This window comes from Catharus ustulatus, chromosome 12 (genome assembly GCF_009819885.2).
Source record: "Catharus ustulatus isolate bCatUst1 chromosome 12, bCatUst1.pri.v2, whole genome shotgun sequence".
Taxonomy (NCBI): Eukaryota; Metazoa; Chordata; class Aves; order Passeriformes; family Turdidae; genus Catharus; species Catharus ustulatus.
The window spans coordinates 9,813,543-9,830,815 of record NC_046232.1 but is presented as its reverse complement, the minus strand read 5'-3'; the positions used below and the strand labels follow the sequence as shown (position 1 = coordinate 9,830,815).

The 17,273-nt window shown below is 40.2% G+C and overlaps 1 long non-coding RNA gene across 1 annotated transcript in view; it reads right to left on the bottom strand.

Annotated features, from left to right (window-relative positions):
• Positions 1-9,192, bottom strand: part of LOC117002190 — a 51,611-nt gene extending 42,419 nt beyond the window's left edge. The window contains exons 1-2 of the long non-coding RNA XR_004419229.1: positions 9,158-9,192; positions 7,076-7,210 (exon numbers count right to left, since the gene is read on the bottom strand). This is a non-coding gene — a long non-coding RNA (uncharacterized LOC117002190). The remainder of the gene's footprint in view (positions 1-7,075; positions 7,211-9,157) is intronic.
• Positions 9,193-17,273: the final 8,081 nt, after the last annotated feature.

The following is a 17,273-nucleotide window of genomic DNA, read 5'->3' as shown; positions in this document are numbered from 1 at the left end:
ATGATCTCTCAATAGGACATGTGGGTGCTATAAAAATAAATGTTCTGTGGTTATGAGAAAGTTCAAATTATCGTTGGCTTTTTAGATAATTTTTTTAAACAATTTTATTAGTATCATCTCTAGTTTTAGCACTAAGTTGAAAGCTATTCCTACGGTGCATATGCAAAGCCTCATCAATTTTGCAGTATGGCTATGCAAATATTCTCCCTTCAAGTACCTTAATGAATAATTAATATTGTGCTTAGAGATCTAGCTGAAAGCACCAATCAGAGGGTCCAAATAAATTGGACCGGTATTGAAGAAATTGTTCCCCATGCTCATCAGAAAGATTACTGTTTCTTTTAGAGAGTAGCTTTAACAATATGAAATAAAGCCCTTTTGGAATAACCTGCTGATATCTGCATGAATAATCAGAGCAGCTATAAGTTATCTGTCATAGTGCTGGCTGGTGTTCAAAGACATCTGCTGCAAAGGTATTGTTTTGTAATGACAGAAATCAAACTGATTTGGGGAAAAGTAACAATCTCTTTTTGTCTTACTTTTCCTTCATCTTTGAAATAGATACTTCCAGCACATCAGTTTGAAATTAAAAACAAGTGACAAAAGCCATTATTTTACTGCAGGAAGGACAGAAGGTAACCTGCCAGGAGTTGTCTTATATCAAAATAACTTTGGATTTGCCTGAAGAATATTAGCTCTCTGTATTTATGCCCTTCAACAACTTGGGTTTCAGCATTGCTCATGAATTACGTTTTATAAAACTGACACATGTTGGGCATCCTGGTACTGTGGCTGTATTTCCATGCTAAGCACAACTCTGGCTGAAAAAGGAAGCAGTGAGGGGGAATTTTGGAAGGGAGAACTGGGACCAAAAAACACTGGAGGCATTTTTTCTTTCCTTAACAATGACTACCAGGTGCAATTACCCACACTGAGGAATAACTCACTCCTACCTAAATACAATGAAACCTTTATAAAACCTCTTATTTTTTTCAAAAATACTGAAACCAATTTTACATAATTTCAGATAAATCATGTCATTATGAATCTGTGGCAATTTTTCTAAGCTAGTGTGTGCAATCAGTCGTAGAACATTTCAAAACCAAAAAAGAGCATTTATCACTCGCTGATTAAAGGTGGGGTTTTTTTATTCTTGAGAAAGGTGATCAGTGAAAAAATGTCAGGTTTTACATCCTCCCTCCCCAAAGTAAAAGGTCACCAGTTTGAAAAAATGTTTAATACTTCCTTTCATGCTGTACACAAGGCTGTTGCCTTCAGAAATTAGCACTTTTCTGATGACTGTGTGTTACCATTTATTTGGATACTGGGAATGCCAGATTCAGATCCCTTGTACTTGCTTCCTAATTTTCCAGTAAAGGAAAGGTTCTCTGTTCAGAACAGGTGTTAAAACATTACTCAAAGCATTTTAGAGCATCTGGGAGCACAGAGATTATGCCCTTTCTGAGAAACATTAGAAGCATGTAAGGAAAGCAAGCTGGGATCCATGTGTGCACGTGGACATCTGCATCCATGAGCTGCTCCAAATCCAAGGAAGCCTCGAGTAGAACTCCCAAAGCCAGACTGGGGTGAGACCTCTCATCTGTGCCATGGATTGTTCATGGATTCAGCACAAGTGTAGCTGCATCCCTTGGGCTTTCCCAGAGCAGAAACAAGGAGCTGCTCTTCTGTCTCAGCTATTTGCACAACACTTCCTACTCAGGCATCAAAATAGAGGGTGAAAAAACAAACAACAGAAGTAAAACTTAAACTGGCACTTCTAATGTATAAAATAATTACTTTTTCCCACCTTGCTTGCTTTTCTATAAGCCCTGCAGGACCAACAGATTAGTGTGTCAAATGATGGATGGCCACTCCTCACTGTCTGTGCTTGCTGCTCCACATCCCCATCACAGAGCTGTACTTGAAAACTGCTCTTTTCTATTGTGGGAAAGAACTTCCATCCCCTTCCATCCAAAAACTGACCTGGCTTATGAGACAGCTTCTTTGTTTCTATACCTGAGGGGTTGCAGTGCCTGAATCATCCCTAAAGAACTTTTAATATACAGTAATTTCACGACTATAAGGCGCACCCTTTTGACTAAAATTTTCCCTCGAACCCGGAAGTGCGCCTTATAGTCCGGTGTGCCTTATCTGATGTACAAAGCGGTGAAATTTGCCAAACCGGAAGTGTGAGCTGAGAGCCGTGGGGGGAGCCAGAAGTGCCACAGCAGCCGGCTGGGGGCGGGCCCGGAGGCCCGCGACACTGCCCCTGCCGGGTAGAGGCGGGCCAGGGGGCCCGAGGCACCGCCCCTCTCCGGTCCAGGGAGTCCTGGGGCCCCATGGCTGCCGGGTGAATGCGGGCTAGGGGGGCCACGGCACCCGCCTTCCCGGGTCCAGGCAGTCCTGGGAGCCCATGGCTGCCGCGTGAATGTGGGCTAGGGGGGCCGGTGGCACTCCCGCTCCTGGGTCCAGGCAGTCCCGGGGAGCCATGGCTGCCGGGTCAATGTGGGCTAGGGGGGCCGCGGCACTCACCTTCCCGGGTGGAAGCAGTCCCAGGAGCCCACGGCTGCTGGATGAAGGTGGGCTAGGGGCCCCGCGGCACCCCCGCTCCTGGGTCCAGGCAGTCCCGGGGGCCCATGGCTGCCAGGTCCAGGGGGGCCCGGAGGCCCGCGGCACCGCCCCTACCGGGTACAGGCGGGCCCGGGGGCCAATGGCTGCCGGGTTGAGGTGGGGCCTCGGCCAGCAACCACACGGGGTGAGCTGGGGGCGGGGCCTCGCTGCAAAAAAAAGTGCGCCTTATAGTCCAGTGTGCCTTATCTGATCTACAAAGTTGCGAATTTTGCCGAATCCGGGGGGTGCGCCTTATAGTCGTGAAATTACTGTATATATGCTATTTAAGTTTCTTTATGATGTTCTTTTTGAGTATTCTACAAGTATGTGTGCATAGGCCATTAAAAAAGGACCCAAGGCTCTTAGAGCACCTGTGAGATCACATGAGATAATTATAAAAGCAAGCAAAAAGTTTAAAGGCAGTTGACAGCATTGCAATCACCCAAGTTCTCACAAGTGCTAGTGACTCGATATCTGGCAGAGTTTACATCCTAATGAGACACTTGGTCTCAAATCAAAGTTTTCAGAATATTTAGGAGGCAAGAAGATATTAGATAAAAGAATTAAGAGCATGACCTAGCTTACTGGAAATTACAGATAAATGCAAAACTGTAGATAATATATAAATTGGCTAGACATTAAAAAAAAGAAAAAAAGGAAAACTAAAAGCAGATTTAACTTTGCCTATTAACAACTGTCTGGTAATATGCCTAATGCAGAAATTTATATTATAAGCAAAATGTTAGAAACAATAACCAAAACATTTTACCTTTTTTTATACCTAATATCAGTGGGAGCGACTGGCAAGAATGAACTGAAAACTAGAAAAAAAATGAATATAGGAAGGAATAGCCCTGATTTTGACTGTTTCCAATGGTTATTGCCATGCTTAGAGTTCACGGAATCATTTTAGCACTTTCTAGTCCTAATGAAACTTCAGAATCAATTCATATGTGACAATTTATATTATAAAATGTAAAACAACCTTGATTTATGCATTCTCATCCATAATCATCACTGGAAAATGTAAATATTTTGTTGATGGCTGTCTATGTTGTTGATCAGATGAGACACTGAAAATGACATCTTATTTTCACTGTCAGATCCACATATCCTGGCAAGAGAAGCAAATAAATTGTTTTCACCTCAATGAAGTGTGACAAGAAAAACACAAAGGGGAACGAAAGTATGCAGGCACTGGTTTTATGAAATAACTGTTTAATGAATTTTTTAAGGCTAAGTCTTCATGTCTGAGGAACCATACCAAGAGGATTTATATGAGATTAATACATTACACTGATACAAGACTAAAACACCATTCCAGGTTCAAAAGCAAAATTGCAACCACTTCACAGTACAAGAGGCAGCAGGGGCACCCCTGCCTGGCTCTGGGGCTCTCATCCAAGGGGACATGTAAATACACCTGATGGAGTTTTTTGAGGAAAGCAGAACTGCATAACACTAACAGGCTCAGTAACAGAGCAGCACTTGCTCCTGACAAATATTCAAAGCCAGGCAAGCTGAAAGCATTTTGCTCCATTTCATTCTCAGGCACACCTTCCCTTTCACAACCCAGCCCCCATGCAAATAAACACAGCTTTAGCAAAAAGGAGCACAGTCAAATTTAGGGAAACAAAACCAAAAAACTTTGCTTTGACCAAAAATTAAAAGTCCAGTTTACAGCAGAAATAGATCAAATCGAGTAATTCTGAAAATGTCCAATGAGTTTTGCAAAATAACAGGAGGCAAAATTCTGACACAACAAACAAATCCCCAAACCCCTGTTCTTGTGAAGCCCCAGGCAGAGATGCCTTGCCCAGGCACCATGGCACTCCCAGCCCAGCCTGCTCCAGCAGCAGTGTCGGCAGCACAGGGAGCACCCAGGCTCTGCTGGGGCACACACAGTGCCCCAGGGCCAGGCTGCCTCTGCTCCAGCTCCCCAAACACAGCAGAGCTGGGATCCAAGCCAGCCACTCTGCCACTCCAGTGCCCTCCAGTTGTGCCCTTCAGTTGTGCAGCTCCTGCTCCCATCCTGCAGCCCCTGCAGTAGGAGCTGCTCAGTTACCTCTCACACACTTATCCCATCTGGTTTAACTCTGGTTTTACCCTCTGCACAGGCAGGAGAGCTGCCTGAATCCATGATCTTCTTCCAAGTGTATGCACTGTTGGCACAAGGTCCCCTCAGATGATCCCTATTTAATGGCCTCCATCACCATCCCCTATTGCTCTGCTCACAGTTATATTTTCCTTAGGGAGCACACAGGACATCAGTTGCCCCTGGAAACTCCAAGAAGGAGTCACAAGTCTCAACTGGGTAGCTAAAGTCACATGTGGCTAAGGCCAATGAGCTCTGCAGTTGTGAAAAACATTGTGTGAGAGATGCTATTCTGAAAGGCAGCAAAGAGATTTTTCTTATTTATTTATTGGCCAATTATGCTGGCTTTGAAGCCTTTGGTGAAAATGCTTTATCTTTGCTTATCCTATCACAGAAATTTATTTAGTTATTTCAAAATCAGTTTATTCATATCAAGCCACCAGGAGCTGAGAATGCAGCCCTGACCTCCAGTGTAACCCTGCAGGTATGAATGAGATCCTAAAAGATTGTCAGTGCACTGCCTTTTCAAAGTAAACAAAGAGCAATACATCTTAGAGAAGAAAAAAATGAAATAAAAAAGCCAAAACACAGAAGCACTAAGAAATTACATCCCCAAGCCTCTGGTGGGAATTGTTTGTTAAGAGTTCTTGTCTAGATGATCTCTTGCTTCATTGAAATGTCTCTACCTGTACATGCCAAGTGTGTGCATGAAACACTCTGAATATGAATGATCCTAATTCTGAATGACACTCATCATCATACTGTACTTCTGCACAGAATGTGCAGCATCTTCTGGAAGAGCAGCTTAACAAGATCAGCACAATTATAAATTTCTGTGCAGTGGAACTAAGGTTATTTTGCATTCATTAATTTATTTTTTAATGTGTTTTGCTCCTTTCCTTCCTCTGCAGACATAGATCACATTCTAGTTATTTTCTGCAAAGGGTTCATTATACTGTGCTTAATAACTCAGAGAACCTGGCATTTTAGTAGCAAACATCTCTAATTCTTAAGCACAGAATAAATGAATAAATGCATTTACCAGTACAAGCATTCCTGCAAAAGAAGTCAAAATGCAAAGCACTGGCCTGCACCTGAATGTATTTTTCCTTCCTCTCTCCCACTGTGCCTTTTCTCTCTACACAACACAAAATCTGCTGCAGGAGTTCAAACACCCACATTTCCCAACTCAGGGGGGACAAATCTGCACACTGGAGTCAAAACTGGTTTTATCACTTGCACTACAAAACACACAGATATAATTATCCCAATCCACCACAGCAGCACAAGAGTTTTAGAGACACATGTACTTATTAGCTTAGGTCCAGGAAGCTAATTCTTAAAACCACCCTATGCCTATACAATTAATTTGATTTTAAAAGACAAATGGATGCACTACACAGTTAATTTTTACTAAAAACAAAAAAAATATATTTTTTTCCTCAAAAATTAATTTTTTGTGACCACCTTTGTCAACAAAGACTTCAGAGGTCTTCAAAAACATGGGATGCCCAAGCAAGGAGGAATTTGAAGAGCCACAGCTCTAAAATTTTAAATCCACAGTTTCCACTTCCCATGAATGTTTCTGCCCCTGGGTCCAGACTACTCGGGGTTCTTTACTCCTAATTTTTCACATGAAACTTTCTGACTAAGGAGAACATTTTCAGTGCCACATAGGAAATACTATGAATCTCAAGGTTTTCTTAGTGCATATCACAAAAAATGCTATTTAGGATGCAATTGATATTGTATATTATTTTTCAAGAGAAGGTGCAAGCAGGTTGGCAAAAGGGGAAACCCCCACAGTGTTACTTTAAGTGTCAATTCTATAGAGATATCCTTTTTATCTTCACCCTTCTTTTTCCACATGGAACAAAGCTCCTGCTCTCTTGCAGTTTTTCCCATCTTTCAACTATTTTTAACAAAAACCCTCCAAAACCCCACCAAACAGGATGTGTATATCCTGTCTAGCTGTTCAGCCAAGGGCACCTTCTACATCCCAATGTACTTCCTTGGAGCACTGCAGTTAACTCCTCTGCACTCAAAAGGGCAATGGCACAGACAGAGAATGGCTGGAGTCCTTTCTGAGGTTAACTCCATGAGATCTGGCTGGGCACTGCCTCACCCAAGGTGGATTACTGAGCTGTGTTCAGAAGGTTGCTCCTCTGTCATGCTGTGCTGTGCCCCCCTAGGGCTGCTTCAGGTACCTCTGATCAGCTTAGCTCAACTCTCCCTTAGCTGGTGAAAACAGCACATGTGAGCAAGACAACATTCACCATTTCCCATTAAATGATCCCAAAAGTTATTTTTGCTGCAAAAACTAATGACATTTTACAAACTCCTAGTACCTTCACACGCTGTTTGTCCTACCTTAGGTTTTATTTCTGCCAGCTGTGTCCCTGGTGGTTTAGCAGATGACTGTATGGGCAGATGGACTGCAAGTTCACACTGTAAACATGCAGCAAAGGACAATCCATGAGTTTGCACTGCTTCAGTTACCAGGATCTGCAGAGATGTCAAAGACATGTTATTCCCCATTTGGCAATATGCTCTGATTGCTAATTAATGCAAACAGCTTGTTGTCTACAGTAATACACAATTACTTCTCAGTGACCAAATGGCTCACAACAATTTCAACAAGCAGTTCAGGAGCCAAAAGCATTCCATAAATAAGGTGCTGACACTAAGCTTGTGTACTTTTATTTAAAGATACAATATTACAGCCATCTGGAAAACCATTTATTTAATATCATGCAGGAACATGGGGCTTGCCACCTGTAACTGGAAAATTATCAGCAAAAGAGGTGGCCAAAGGCTTGAGTGGATCCAGCAGTCAGGACTAGGGAGGAACAAAGAGACTGACTCGCAATGGCTTCTTTTTTGCATCACTCAGTTTTGAAAAGACAGACACATTTCTGTGGAAGACCATCACAGAACAAATCCAAACACCAGGAAGTTATTTTACTGTCACAGGAAGGAACAGAGCTCTTCTTTCCACCTTTCTTGAAGAAAGCAGAAGAGCTTTTGGTTAGTGTGTGCCAAAGGAAATGTGTTTTCATAGTGGCAGTGTTCAAACACATCACCTGCACAACACAGAGCAAAACTCCTGCAATTTCTATCCTTCCACATTCCATTTGTGAGCAAGACAATTTGAGATGCTGCTGACATGCAGGAATTCAGTTCTGAATCCCTAACCCAAATAATGTCACAGATAGTTTCAAAGATGTAGCTACCTGCAATGGTTTGAAACATAAACAGGATGTACAAACACTAATTTTCAGGGCTCAGTCATGCCCAAATCTGTACTACATACAGAGATGTAGCTTAAAAGTACTGCTCATCACAGGGGAGATGACAGCACTGCACCCTACAAAGGAGCCAATCTTCCAGTCCTAACCTGACTCCTTCCCTCCTCTCTCTACAGCCATAAATGCTTGCTCTGTTTCCCATTAGCAGCCCAAGTCTGAGCACCATTTTTCACCTGTTACTGATGCTTTCATCAATATCTCCCTTCCACTGCAAGTACTACATTTCCAGTCACCTTGTCAGTGGAGCTGAGCGTTTTTTCCTAGCCTACCCACCACTCTTTTGTTAAAAGCATTATTCCTTCCCTTGCTGTGTCTCATTTAAACATCCAAACTGACAGTCTATTAGGTGTTCTGGTGGCAGCTTCTTAAGAGATTGAGGCCTTTTGTGTGTCAGCCCCCTGACACACAATCTACATTTAGCAGGGAGGTGGCAGACACAAAGAATATCTTTTTAAATTAGAGAGCAAGGCAGAGATTTGCAGAGAGTAAGTGAAACTGTTCTGGATACATGGCTCCTCTGGAAATGGGCTTGCAGGGTAGGCAGCTATTTTTGAATTGCCCAAGCAATCCCCATATCAGGCAGTTCAAGAGGTGACACATCTAAAGCAGGTGTGGAGGAGTTTTAACTGTAATATCTGAAGGCATGAACATTGTGATAGGGGTCCCTGGCATTTCCCTGTGCTGCCAGTGCTGCTGCTGCTGCAGGTGGCAGAAATCAGAAACATCCCTGAAGTTATCAAAAACTGGATGTGGAAAAGTGGGAATAGCAAGAAATTGATTCCTAGTTTGATAATGTGGCTTGTTCAAATACACATTTCTTCAGGTAAGAGACACAGCACAGATGGAAACTCCTGAAGGAGTTTTCACTTACTCATATTAACAGTACACAGTGACACAAACAGCTCTCAGAATAAAATAATGATGCCAGCATCTCCATAAAACCTATTATTCTTGAGAACAATAATTTCTTGTACTTCCCAGATTTATGATCATTTTTATTATTATTACCTTTTAACACCATCCAACAATATCTATTTATCTTTGTCCAAATATTATTTAAAAAATCACCCTTCAGCCACTCCTATTAATAGCTTTGAACACCTAAATAAAACAATTAAGAAAGTAACTGAAATGTATTCTTTACCTAGTTCAGATGTCACACATTTGTATGAAGCCCAGATTCTGGAAGCAATTTAACAGATGCCACAGAAGGCAGTGTCTCCCTATAAAGGAAGAAAGAGGATGGATTAAAATAAAATATTTTTAAAATACAGTGAAAAAGGACTGTAAGTCCAAAGCTCTATTTCAGTTTCAGAATACTATTGGAAAACCAAGTGCTAATGATTCTATCTCAGAATGTAAATGAGATTTTGTAACTTGAACTGGAACTCGTGCTAGTATTTACTATTGTTAGTAGTTACTCTCAAGAAGCAGATTCTTACAAAATAAATCACAGAAGAAAGCTGTCACCTCCTTTCAGTAGGTACAGAGAAGGAAATCATGCACTTGGGGTTGACCCTCACCTTCCTTCCACCCCCTCCTTTTCCCCCTTCAGTGGGAATGGGGATCACTGAGGGATTTAGGGCAGAAACATTCTGCTTTCCCCCTTCCTCTCTCTTTGGATTTTGCCTTCTGCATTCTTTCCTCATATGCTGAATGGCTGTTCTTCTGTTAAAGGCATTTTTTTTCTACTGCTGAAGATGCATGCTGACAGCTTTTCTCTTGTATAAAATAAGTTATTCTGTCTTCTTTTCTGGGTGCACACACACAAATATTCATAATATCTATCTAATATTTATCTTCTTGACTGAATTTGCTGCCATTTCAGTACCATTATAATTATATTTTTCTTAACAAACAAAAATTCAGTTCTAGATTTTATATGGGCCATTACTAGTCCCAAAATTCATCTCAATACTACATACTAAAATGAATTTGTTTTTTCTATGACTTCTCAAGAAGAATCAAAGTCTCACATCAACATTAAACCACAGATCAGTGCAAACTTTAATCTATATGTGCAGTTATAGATAATCCAAAAGGGATTCACAACTAACCAAGAGATTAAAATCAAACTCAAGTGATTTAAAGAGTTGAGCTTTGATGATCCTTGTGGGTCCCTTCCAGTTCATAATATTTTATGAATATATCCTAGTTCCTTTATTTACCTGATCCCACAAACCATTATTTTTATTGAAAGCTTCTGCACATTCCTACAAAAGTTGCTCATATCTGTGGACTGCCAACAATGTGAAGCCTTGTTACCAGTTACATTTTATAAAGTTATAATTTCAATGGTTACCTATCCCATTCTTCTTGCCTATTAAATTCTCTGCCATTTTGAGTGCCATGTCTTCAACCTTCAATCAAAACATGCCCAAAAATGTGCTGCACTTGTTCAATTTCTTCACAGATATATCAAAGAGCACTGAGTGAATCTCTCCCCTTAGCTCTGCACTACTGGCAAATGAAGGGATATTGCACACTCAAGAAACACTCAACTATTTGAACTATGAGCCACAGCTATAGTATATTAATAATCTTAATAGGCACTTTAATTTCTTTCAATCCAGGCTTTTCCTCTAAATACTTCCCTTTCTTGACACTTTTAATAACCACTCATATATTATAATATCCCTGCTTTCTGCTGAGCTTGCCATTTCTTGTTACTGTCACATGGAATGGGTGAAAATTATAAAAAATAACTTATTATGAGATAAAAGTAATTGTGTAACCAGCATTAAATAAGTTATTCCAGGATTATTTTTCAACTCCTTCTATGGCTCTATATTTTATTATAATTTAGTCTGTTTCAGAAAAGAAGAATCAGTGCTGTCAGGAAACAATCAAAAGCAGATTGCAAAATCTGTTTTGGACAAATGTGTGAGCTCTATCTACCTCTTAGATTCATTCATTTCAAGAATTAATATTAAAGTAAGTGCTTAAAGCATTGCAGTTTCTTGTCTTTAAACCTGTAAGCATTGACATAAAGGCTTTAAAAATTTTAGCTCCATTGCTTTGTTGAGAAAAAGGTGTTGTACTGCTTATATTCATGTACATTAAAAACCCCACACTCTACTTAAATTCCAGCATCCTGCACATTTCAACCAAAAATTCAGCACCATGCATTTTTCTGCTAGAAGGTGACTGTGTTAATAGCTCCAGCCAGTACTGAAAACTCTGAGATCAGTAGTCAACAGACAATATAAAATGAGATAGTACAATTCTGAAGACTTTCAGTAAAACTGAATTATTCCAAAAAGCCTGGAATTATTTTCCAGACAGATATGCTACTAAAAACAGGCCTCAAGTTCTTTCCACAGCCAAAAGCCAAGGTTTGCATTATGCAACACCTTAGTTATCTATAATGTGCATCATGCTGAGCCATTCATCCAAGAATATCCTTTGCCTCCTTTAGGGTAAGAGGTAATTTAACCTCAGTACTAGCTCATTTCTCCCAAGATTGCCAGTCTTGTGAGAAATTACAAGATTAGCTTTATGATGAGAACAAATGTGCATTAGACAGTGAAATTTAACCCTACCTTCACCCTAGGGCTGACATACAACACTAAAGGAACAGTTTTTCTCCTAACCTATTGCAGTTTGATAAGGTGGAGTATCTTAGTTGCTATTAAATGGTAAAATGTAAGTATTTTACATTCAGTAATGGAAGCTTAAATACTTTATTGACAATCTTTTATTCCATCAATATACTATTTCATTATAATGGCCAAATCATTATGCAGAAATGCAGGAATACACTCCAGGAGTCAACCTGAGTAATTCAATATCCTTCACTACCAATATATTATTTCCAATCTCATCTAATATTGTATCTCTCTCTAAATCATCTTTGGAGACCATAATTGTTCATTCATTTGGTGAGGACAAAGCAGTCTCACACACAAGAGCTCTAGAACAGATCCACATCAGTGCCCAGTTCGAATTTCTAAGTGCTCTTAGGACAAATACATGCAGTGGGGACAGTATTCCCAGAGTGCTGAGCAGAGCCAGCACCATGAGTCAAACATGAGTGGGTTTGTGCAGCTCTGAGCTGTCCCTGCTGCACAGCTCTGGGTGAGCCAAGGTGCTCTGATGTTCCTTTGGGGCTTGGTGCTCAGTCAGAGGCACTGCTGTGCTCACAAACTGCCTGCTCTGGCTGCCCACAAAGGACATTCCTTGGCTGGGCAAGGGACACTGGAAAGGACAGAATTTTCCTTACAGGACTGAATTAAGCTGCCTGTGCACCATGACACGTCAGGCTGGCACATGGAAAGTGTCAGAGCCCTCTCTCCCAGTGGTGACTTGGGGAGAAGAAGCAGTTTGGGATCTCTGCATATTGTGGGGGAATGACTCAACTAAGTTCAAGTGTCTTTCTAACCCCAAAACTTCAGGGCTGAACAAGTTTAGAATTCCCACCCATGTCTACTTCAGACTTCAGTGCTTTATTTTCCACCACACTTGAGCTGAGCAGCCTTTCACTCAGAAATTAAAGAATACTTCAATATGAAACTGGCACTGAGTACAGGTAAATGGGGTGATCAAAATGAATGAATGAAATCAGGCACAGATTTATTCTCTGTTTGTTCAAGCTAAATGCAACTCAGTCCCAAGTAATTTGATGAGATTTGTCCAAAGAGTGATTACATCCCAGCTAATTAGAAATAAAACCCACAATATACCAAATTTAACACATCATTTTAACTAGGTCAACAGAGAAAAGGTGAGTAGCTCCAATGCCACATGAAACAATGTTAGGAAAGCAATAAAGAGTTTAGAAGTCAGAGGGCATCTTTTCTGCATATAAATAAACAAAAGAACAAAAACATGACCTATTGTTTTCTGATTGACAGTATTATCCAACACTTGGAATTTGATCTTATGCTAGTTGAATATGAAATGGACTTCTCTGATTTTTTCAGAAACTGTAATTCTTCTCATTTCATAAATACTGGAGTTACTTGATTTTTTTTTTCTTTTTTTTTAATCCTTTTAATGGTTTCCATTCCATAGACAAAGAATATTCCCAGATTTTTGGGCCCTACAGAAAATCTCGAGAAAATCATGCAGATTTCTGGCAGAAAGCAATCAGCATTAAGACACAATTTCAATATCTCTCATACACTTTTAAAAAGCTGTTTTACATAGATCAGTTGGTGTTTGACAGCAAAAGCATGTTTTGTCCCGAAAATCCCAATCAGAAAGGGACATAGCATTTGTTATACTTTCTTTATATATCAGATGTGCATTTTAAAACAGAAAACTCCCTAATTTGGCAGTGCTGTCACTAATGCCACTTTACAACACACATCATGCCAGTATGGTGATAACAGTCAAAGGAGGCAAGTGCACTTTAAAAACAAAATGGATCAGCTTTAGACAGGAGGCACAGAACAAAGGAAATCTGCCCAGCAGTCACCAGTGATTGTTTTAATGTGTAGTGACTGTTTGAAGTTAATAATATACTTTTCTACATCACACCTGTCCTATTAAGTCTTGTATTTCTCTAATATCACCTGCTTGCCATATCAGCCTCACGGCTGGTAACTTCTTATCCACCAAAACTGATAATGAAAAACCCCCCTTTACCTCCATCCCCCAAACATGCACACCTGCCTTCTCTTGCCTTCCCTTTTGCTGATGTCTGGAAACTAGAAACTATTCCTCTTTTTTTTTTTTTTTCCTTCTCATTTAATGAAGCAGACTGTAATACCTCTTACTTAACTTCTTTTTCTCTGACCACCTCAATAACCATAGCACATCCCACATTGTTCCTTTGCTATGTCCAGATTCAAAAGATCAATGTCACTGACCACTATTATCATATTTCATTGATGCTGACATCATCCAGTGGTGCAAATATCAGAACTGATGGTCAAGAAAAGCTGGGGTTATGGATAAACTATGAAAAATCTGACCAGAAGAACATTAGAACCAATATATGGAATTAAAGTATTCATTCCATTTGTTTGGTCAGTTCAGAATTTATCATCATCATGCTCTAACATTTGACACTTTTAAAATCAGAAGCTTCCTGAATGGGGAAGAGAGAGGAGATGGTAGTGAAAAGCTGAACTGATAACTCTATGGTTCTATATTGCTGATGGAATTGAAATCTGACATGTTTTATTTCTTCCATTTGCAGCCAAATAAAACTAATCAAAACGCCTTAGTAATAATAATTTTTAAAAATTAGGAAAACCACAAAAACCCTCATAAATTTACTCCTCTCCCCTAAACAATAAAATACACAGCAAAATAATTATTCCACACCTGTCACCCATTTTAGAAAGCAAGAGATCCCCTTTTGCACAAACTGTGCATTGGTACTGGACACAAGCTACTGAGGGTAAAATGAACTGTCACTACAGCTGTGAAATGATGGTGCTCTCATTCTGTCTGGAATTTGGAAGAAACTACAGCAACTACCTGGCTCCCTTCTCAAAACAATCTTCTTTGGACATGACTTGTTCCATTTGAATTTTAATCTTTTTTACTCATCCTTTCCGTAGGGATGTGTTAAACAACCTCAATACACACGTGACTTTGCAAAAAGCTGTGTTGTGACTGACATTTTCAGATCTGCTTTTGCAAGGACAGAACTTATTAAAACAAGTTAAAAAACCCCTTTAAAATAATAAAGATTTGAACCACTCTGGATCAATTGCAAACCCCTGATCAATTTGTAAATGAATCCATACAGCACACCAGGTAAAATTTGGTTATGCTTACAATTTAGTCAGGCTTTCATATTGTGTTCTTGCAACTAAACCAGATTGTTAACACACCTATAGAGATTTTGTTCTTCCAGTTTCTTCTGTCCCAAAGCAAATTACTCATTTCCCCTCTCCCTTTTCTACCATCTTTCCTTTCCTATGCAAGTCTATGTGCAGAAAACTGACTAAATTTTGAGAACAAATAATCTTTCTTCATTAGTGGGAAGTGAAAGCTTCTATCCATGAACCTCTCACTCTTTCAAGTGCACAGTAGGGGCTAATAATGAAATAATTAAGCACACAGACAAGCATTAAGCTAATACCTAGTGTTGCAGCCATTCTTTCTGTAAAACTATTATATTTCCAAGTAGTCTTCAATCTTTCCTGTAAACAGCAGTGCAGTATCTTGGCAGGGACAGCTCTTTTTTCAGACTGGAGGAACACTGGAAGGTCAATAGATTTTTTCCACCAATTCCTTGCTCTTACAATAGCACACCTGGTATTGTTCCATCAATAGAGGCCCATTCTATTGTCTCTTATTTTGATTTAAATTAACATGGGATAGTCAGAAATGCACACAAACCCCAGTAGTTTACAGAAGTGCTATCTAATCTAAAAATACCAATAGTACTGAGAACTAAGTGCAGCTCTATCTTTACTTATTACTATGCTTAAACCCCAGAGTTTAAATATCATCTCAGATGTCAGGGACATGGCACTGCACATTTACCATGCAAGTTAAGGATGGATAGAGAGCTCCAGTGCTACACAGCTGTGCTTCAACCAAAGTTACATATCTAACACACAATCTTGGAAAATATTACATGTTTAGCAATAAACACCAACTCCCATTTAGGGAATTATTGTATTTTCCATCTCTGCAGCTACTGCTTGATTCAGCCAGGGAAATAAAACTAGCTGTACGAGAGGATTGCCTTTCTTCAGTTCCACATGTAATTAAATACAAAAGAGAAAAAAAGAAAAAGGAAAAAAAAATTATCTCATTTTCAACTATTTTTTCCTGATGTGCAACAATCAGCTCTCACTAGAGTAATGCTTTGGCATTCCAGAAATAAAACAGCAGACAGACAGGAATCAGAATTTTTCACTGTTAGTTTAACAGCTTGGAAACTGGAGGGTGATCCCAGACAGCTACAAGCAGTAGCTCTCCTCTCTACAACCCCTCAGTGCCCAACAAGTGTGAAGCTGTTGGAAGATGCACAGTTCCAGGGACATCACAAGTAATCTTCTCTTATGAGAATCTTCACTGAATGGCAGCACTTATGCTACAAGTGCCACTTTGCAGGCATAAGGTTTGCCAGAACAGACTTATATGAGCATCTCTAGCCCTCCAAGAGGTTATCAAAACCTTCAGAGAAAGAACATCACAGGGAAGCTGGGGAGCACACAAAATTTCATTGAGAAGTTCCTGTCCAAAAGGAGGAAAGACTTCAAGTGGCTTTATTTTATTTTTATTTTTATTTCTTAAGAAAGAGAGAGGGAAAATAAACAGCAGAAATGCATTTGTAGTCAAGTAGGAGACATACTAAAGTCACACTATTTTTAAATGCAAATAAAACAGGAGCTGCAGGGAAACACATCTGGACTCTCTGTTGATGGACAGCAAAGCTTTCACATGACTGCAATTATTATTTCCTTTCTGCAAAATCTCCCTCACTGCTGGGACAATCACTGTGCTTTTAAACACAGCAGCACAGATGGAGATTCTGAAAGATCTCCTAAAGAACAAAGGAAAAAATGGAACTGGGAAATTTATGTAGAAAACATTCTCTGAAGAATAATAGCTTATTCTTTGCAGACCACTAGAAATACTGGATGATCACAAAGGACATGAACAAGTTCCTATGAACTCCTGAATGCCACGTGAGTCAGATTCACTCCTGCAGCACAGGGCTGTGCAAAGGTGCACACAATAGGAACTGGCACATTGAACACCACTGCCATCACACTCCCCCAGGGCTTCAGCTTCCAGAGGATAACAGAGGCTTCATCACAGCCTTGCTGGCAGACACTGTCTTGTGGAGGTGAGGAATCAATAAATTTTGCAGTTCCCCAGGCTAAGCTCTGCCTCCAGCCCCTGGATGGATGCATCCCCAACTCCTGCCAGCTGCTGCTGATAATGCTCACCATCACCTGAGACCTCCACAACCTCTCCTACCTGCTGCACATCCTACACTTCCCTGCACTGCCCAACTCCCAGCAGGGGACATTTCAGATTGCACAGGAGACTCATCCAGTGCTTCTCCAGAGATTAAACCCATAATTCAACAGTCCTTGATTTAAAGCCAGAGCAACACACAGGTCAGAATCATACCTAACTCATGTGCTGTGCATAATAAACACACCAGGCCTGTGGCTGGTAGCCAGCAGATCATAAATTTGAGTACCACCTCTGCTGCCTTGGAATATACAGCAGTTTTGGATGAGTTTTCAGTGTGCAAACTGGAAAACTATGCTTAGAACCCAAATAATTTTATTTTTTGGATTATGCTAGACAGAGAAATCCATGTTTAGTAATGTGCC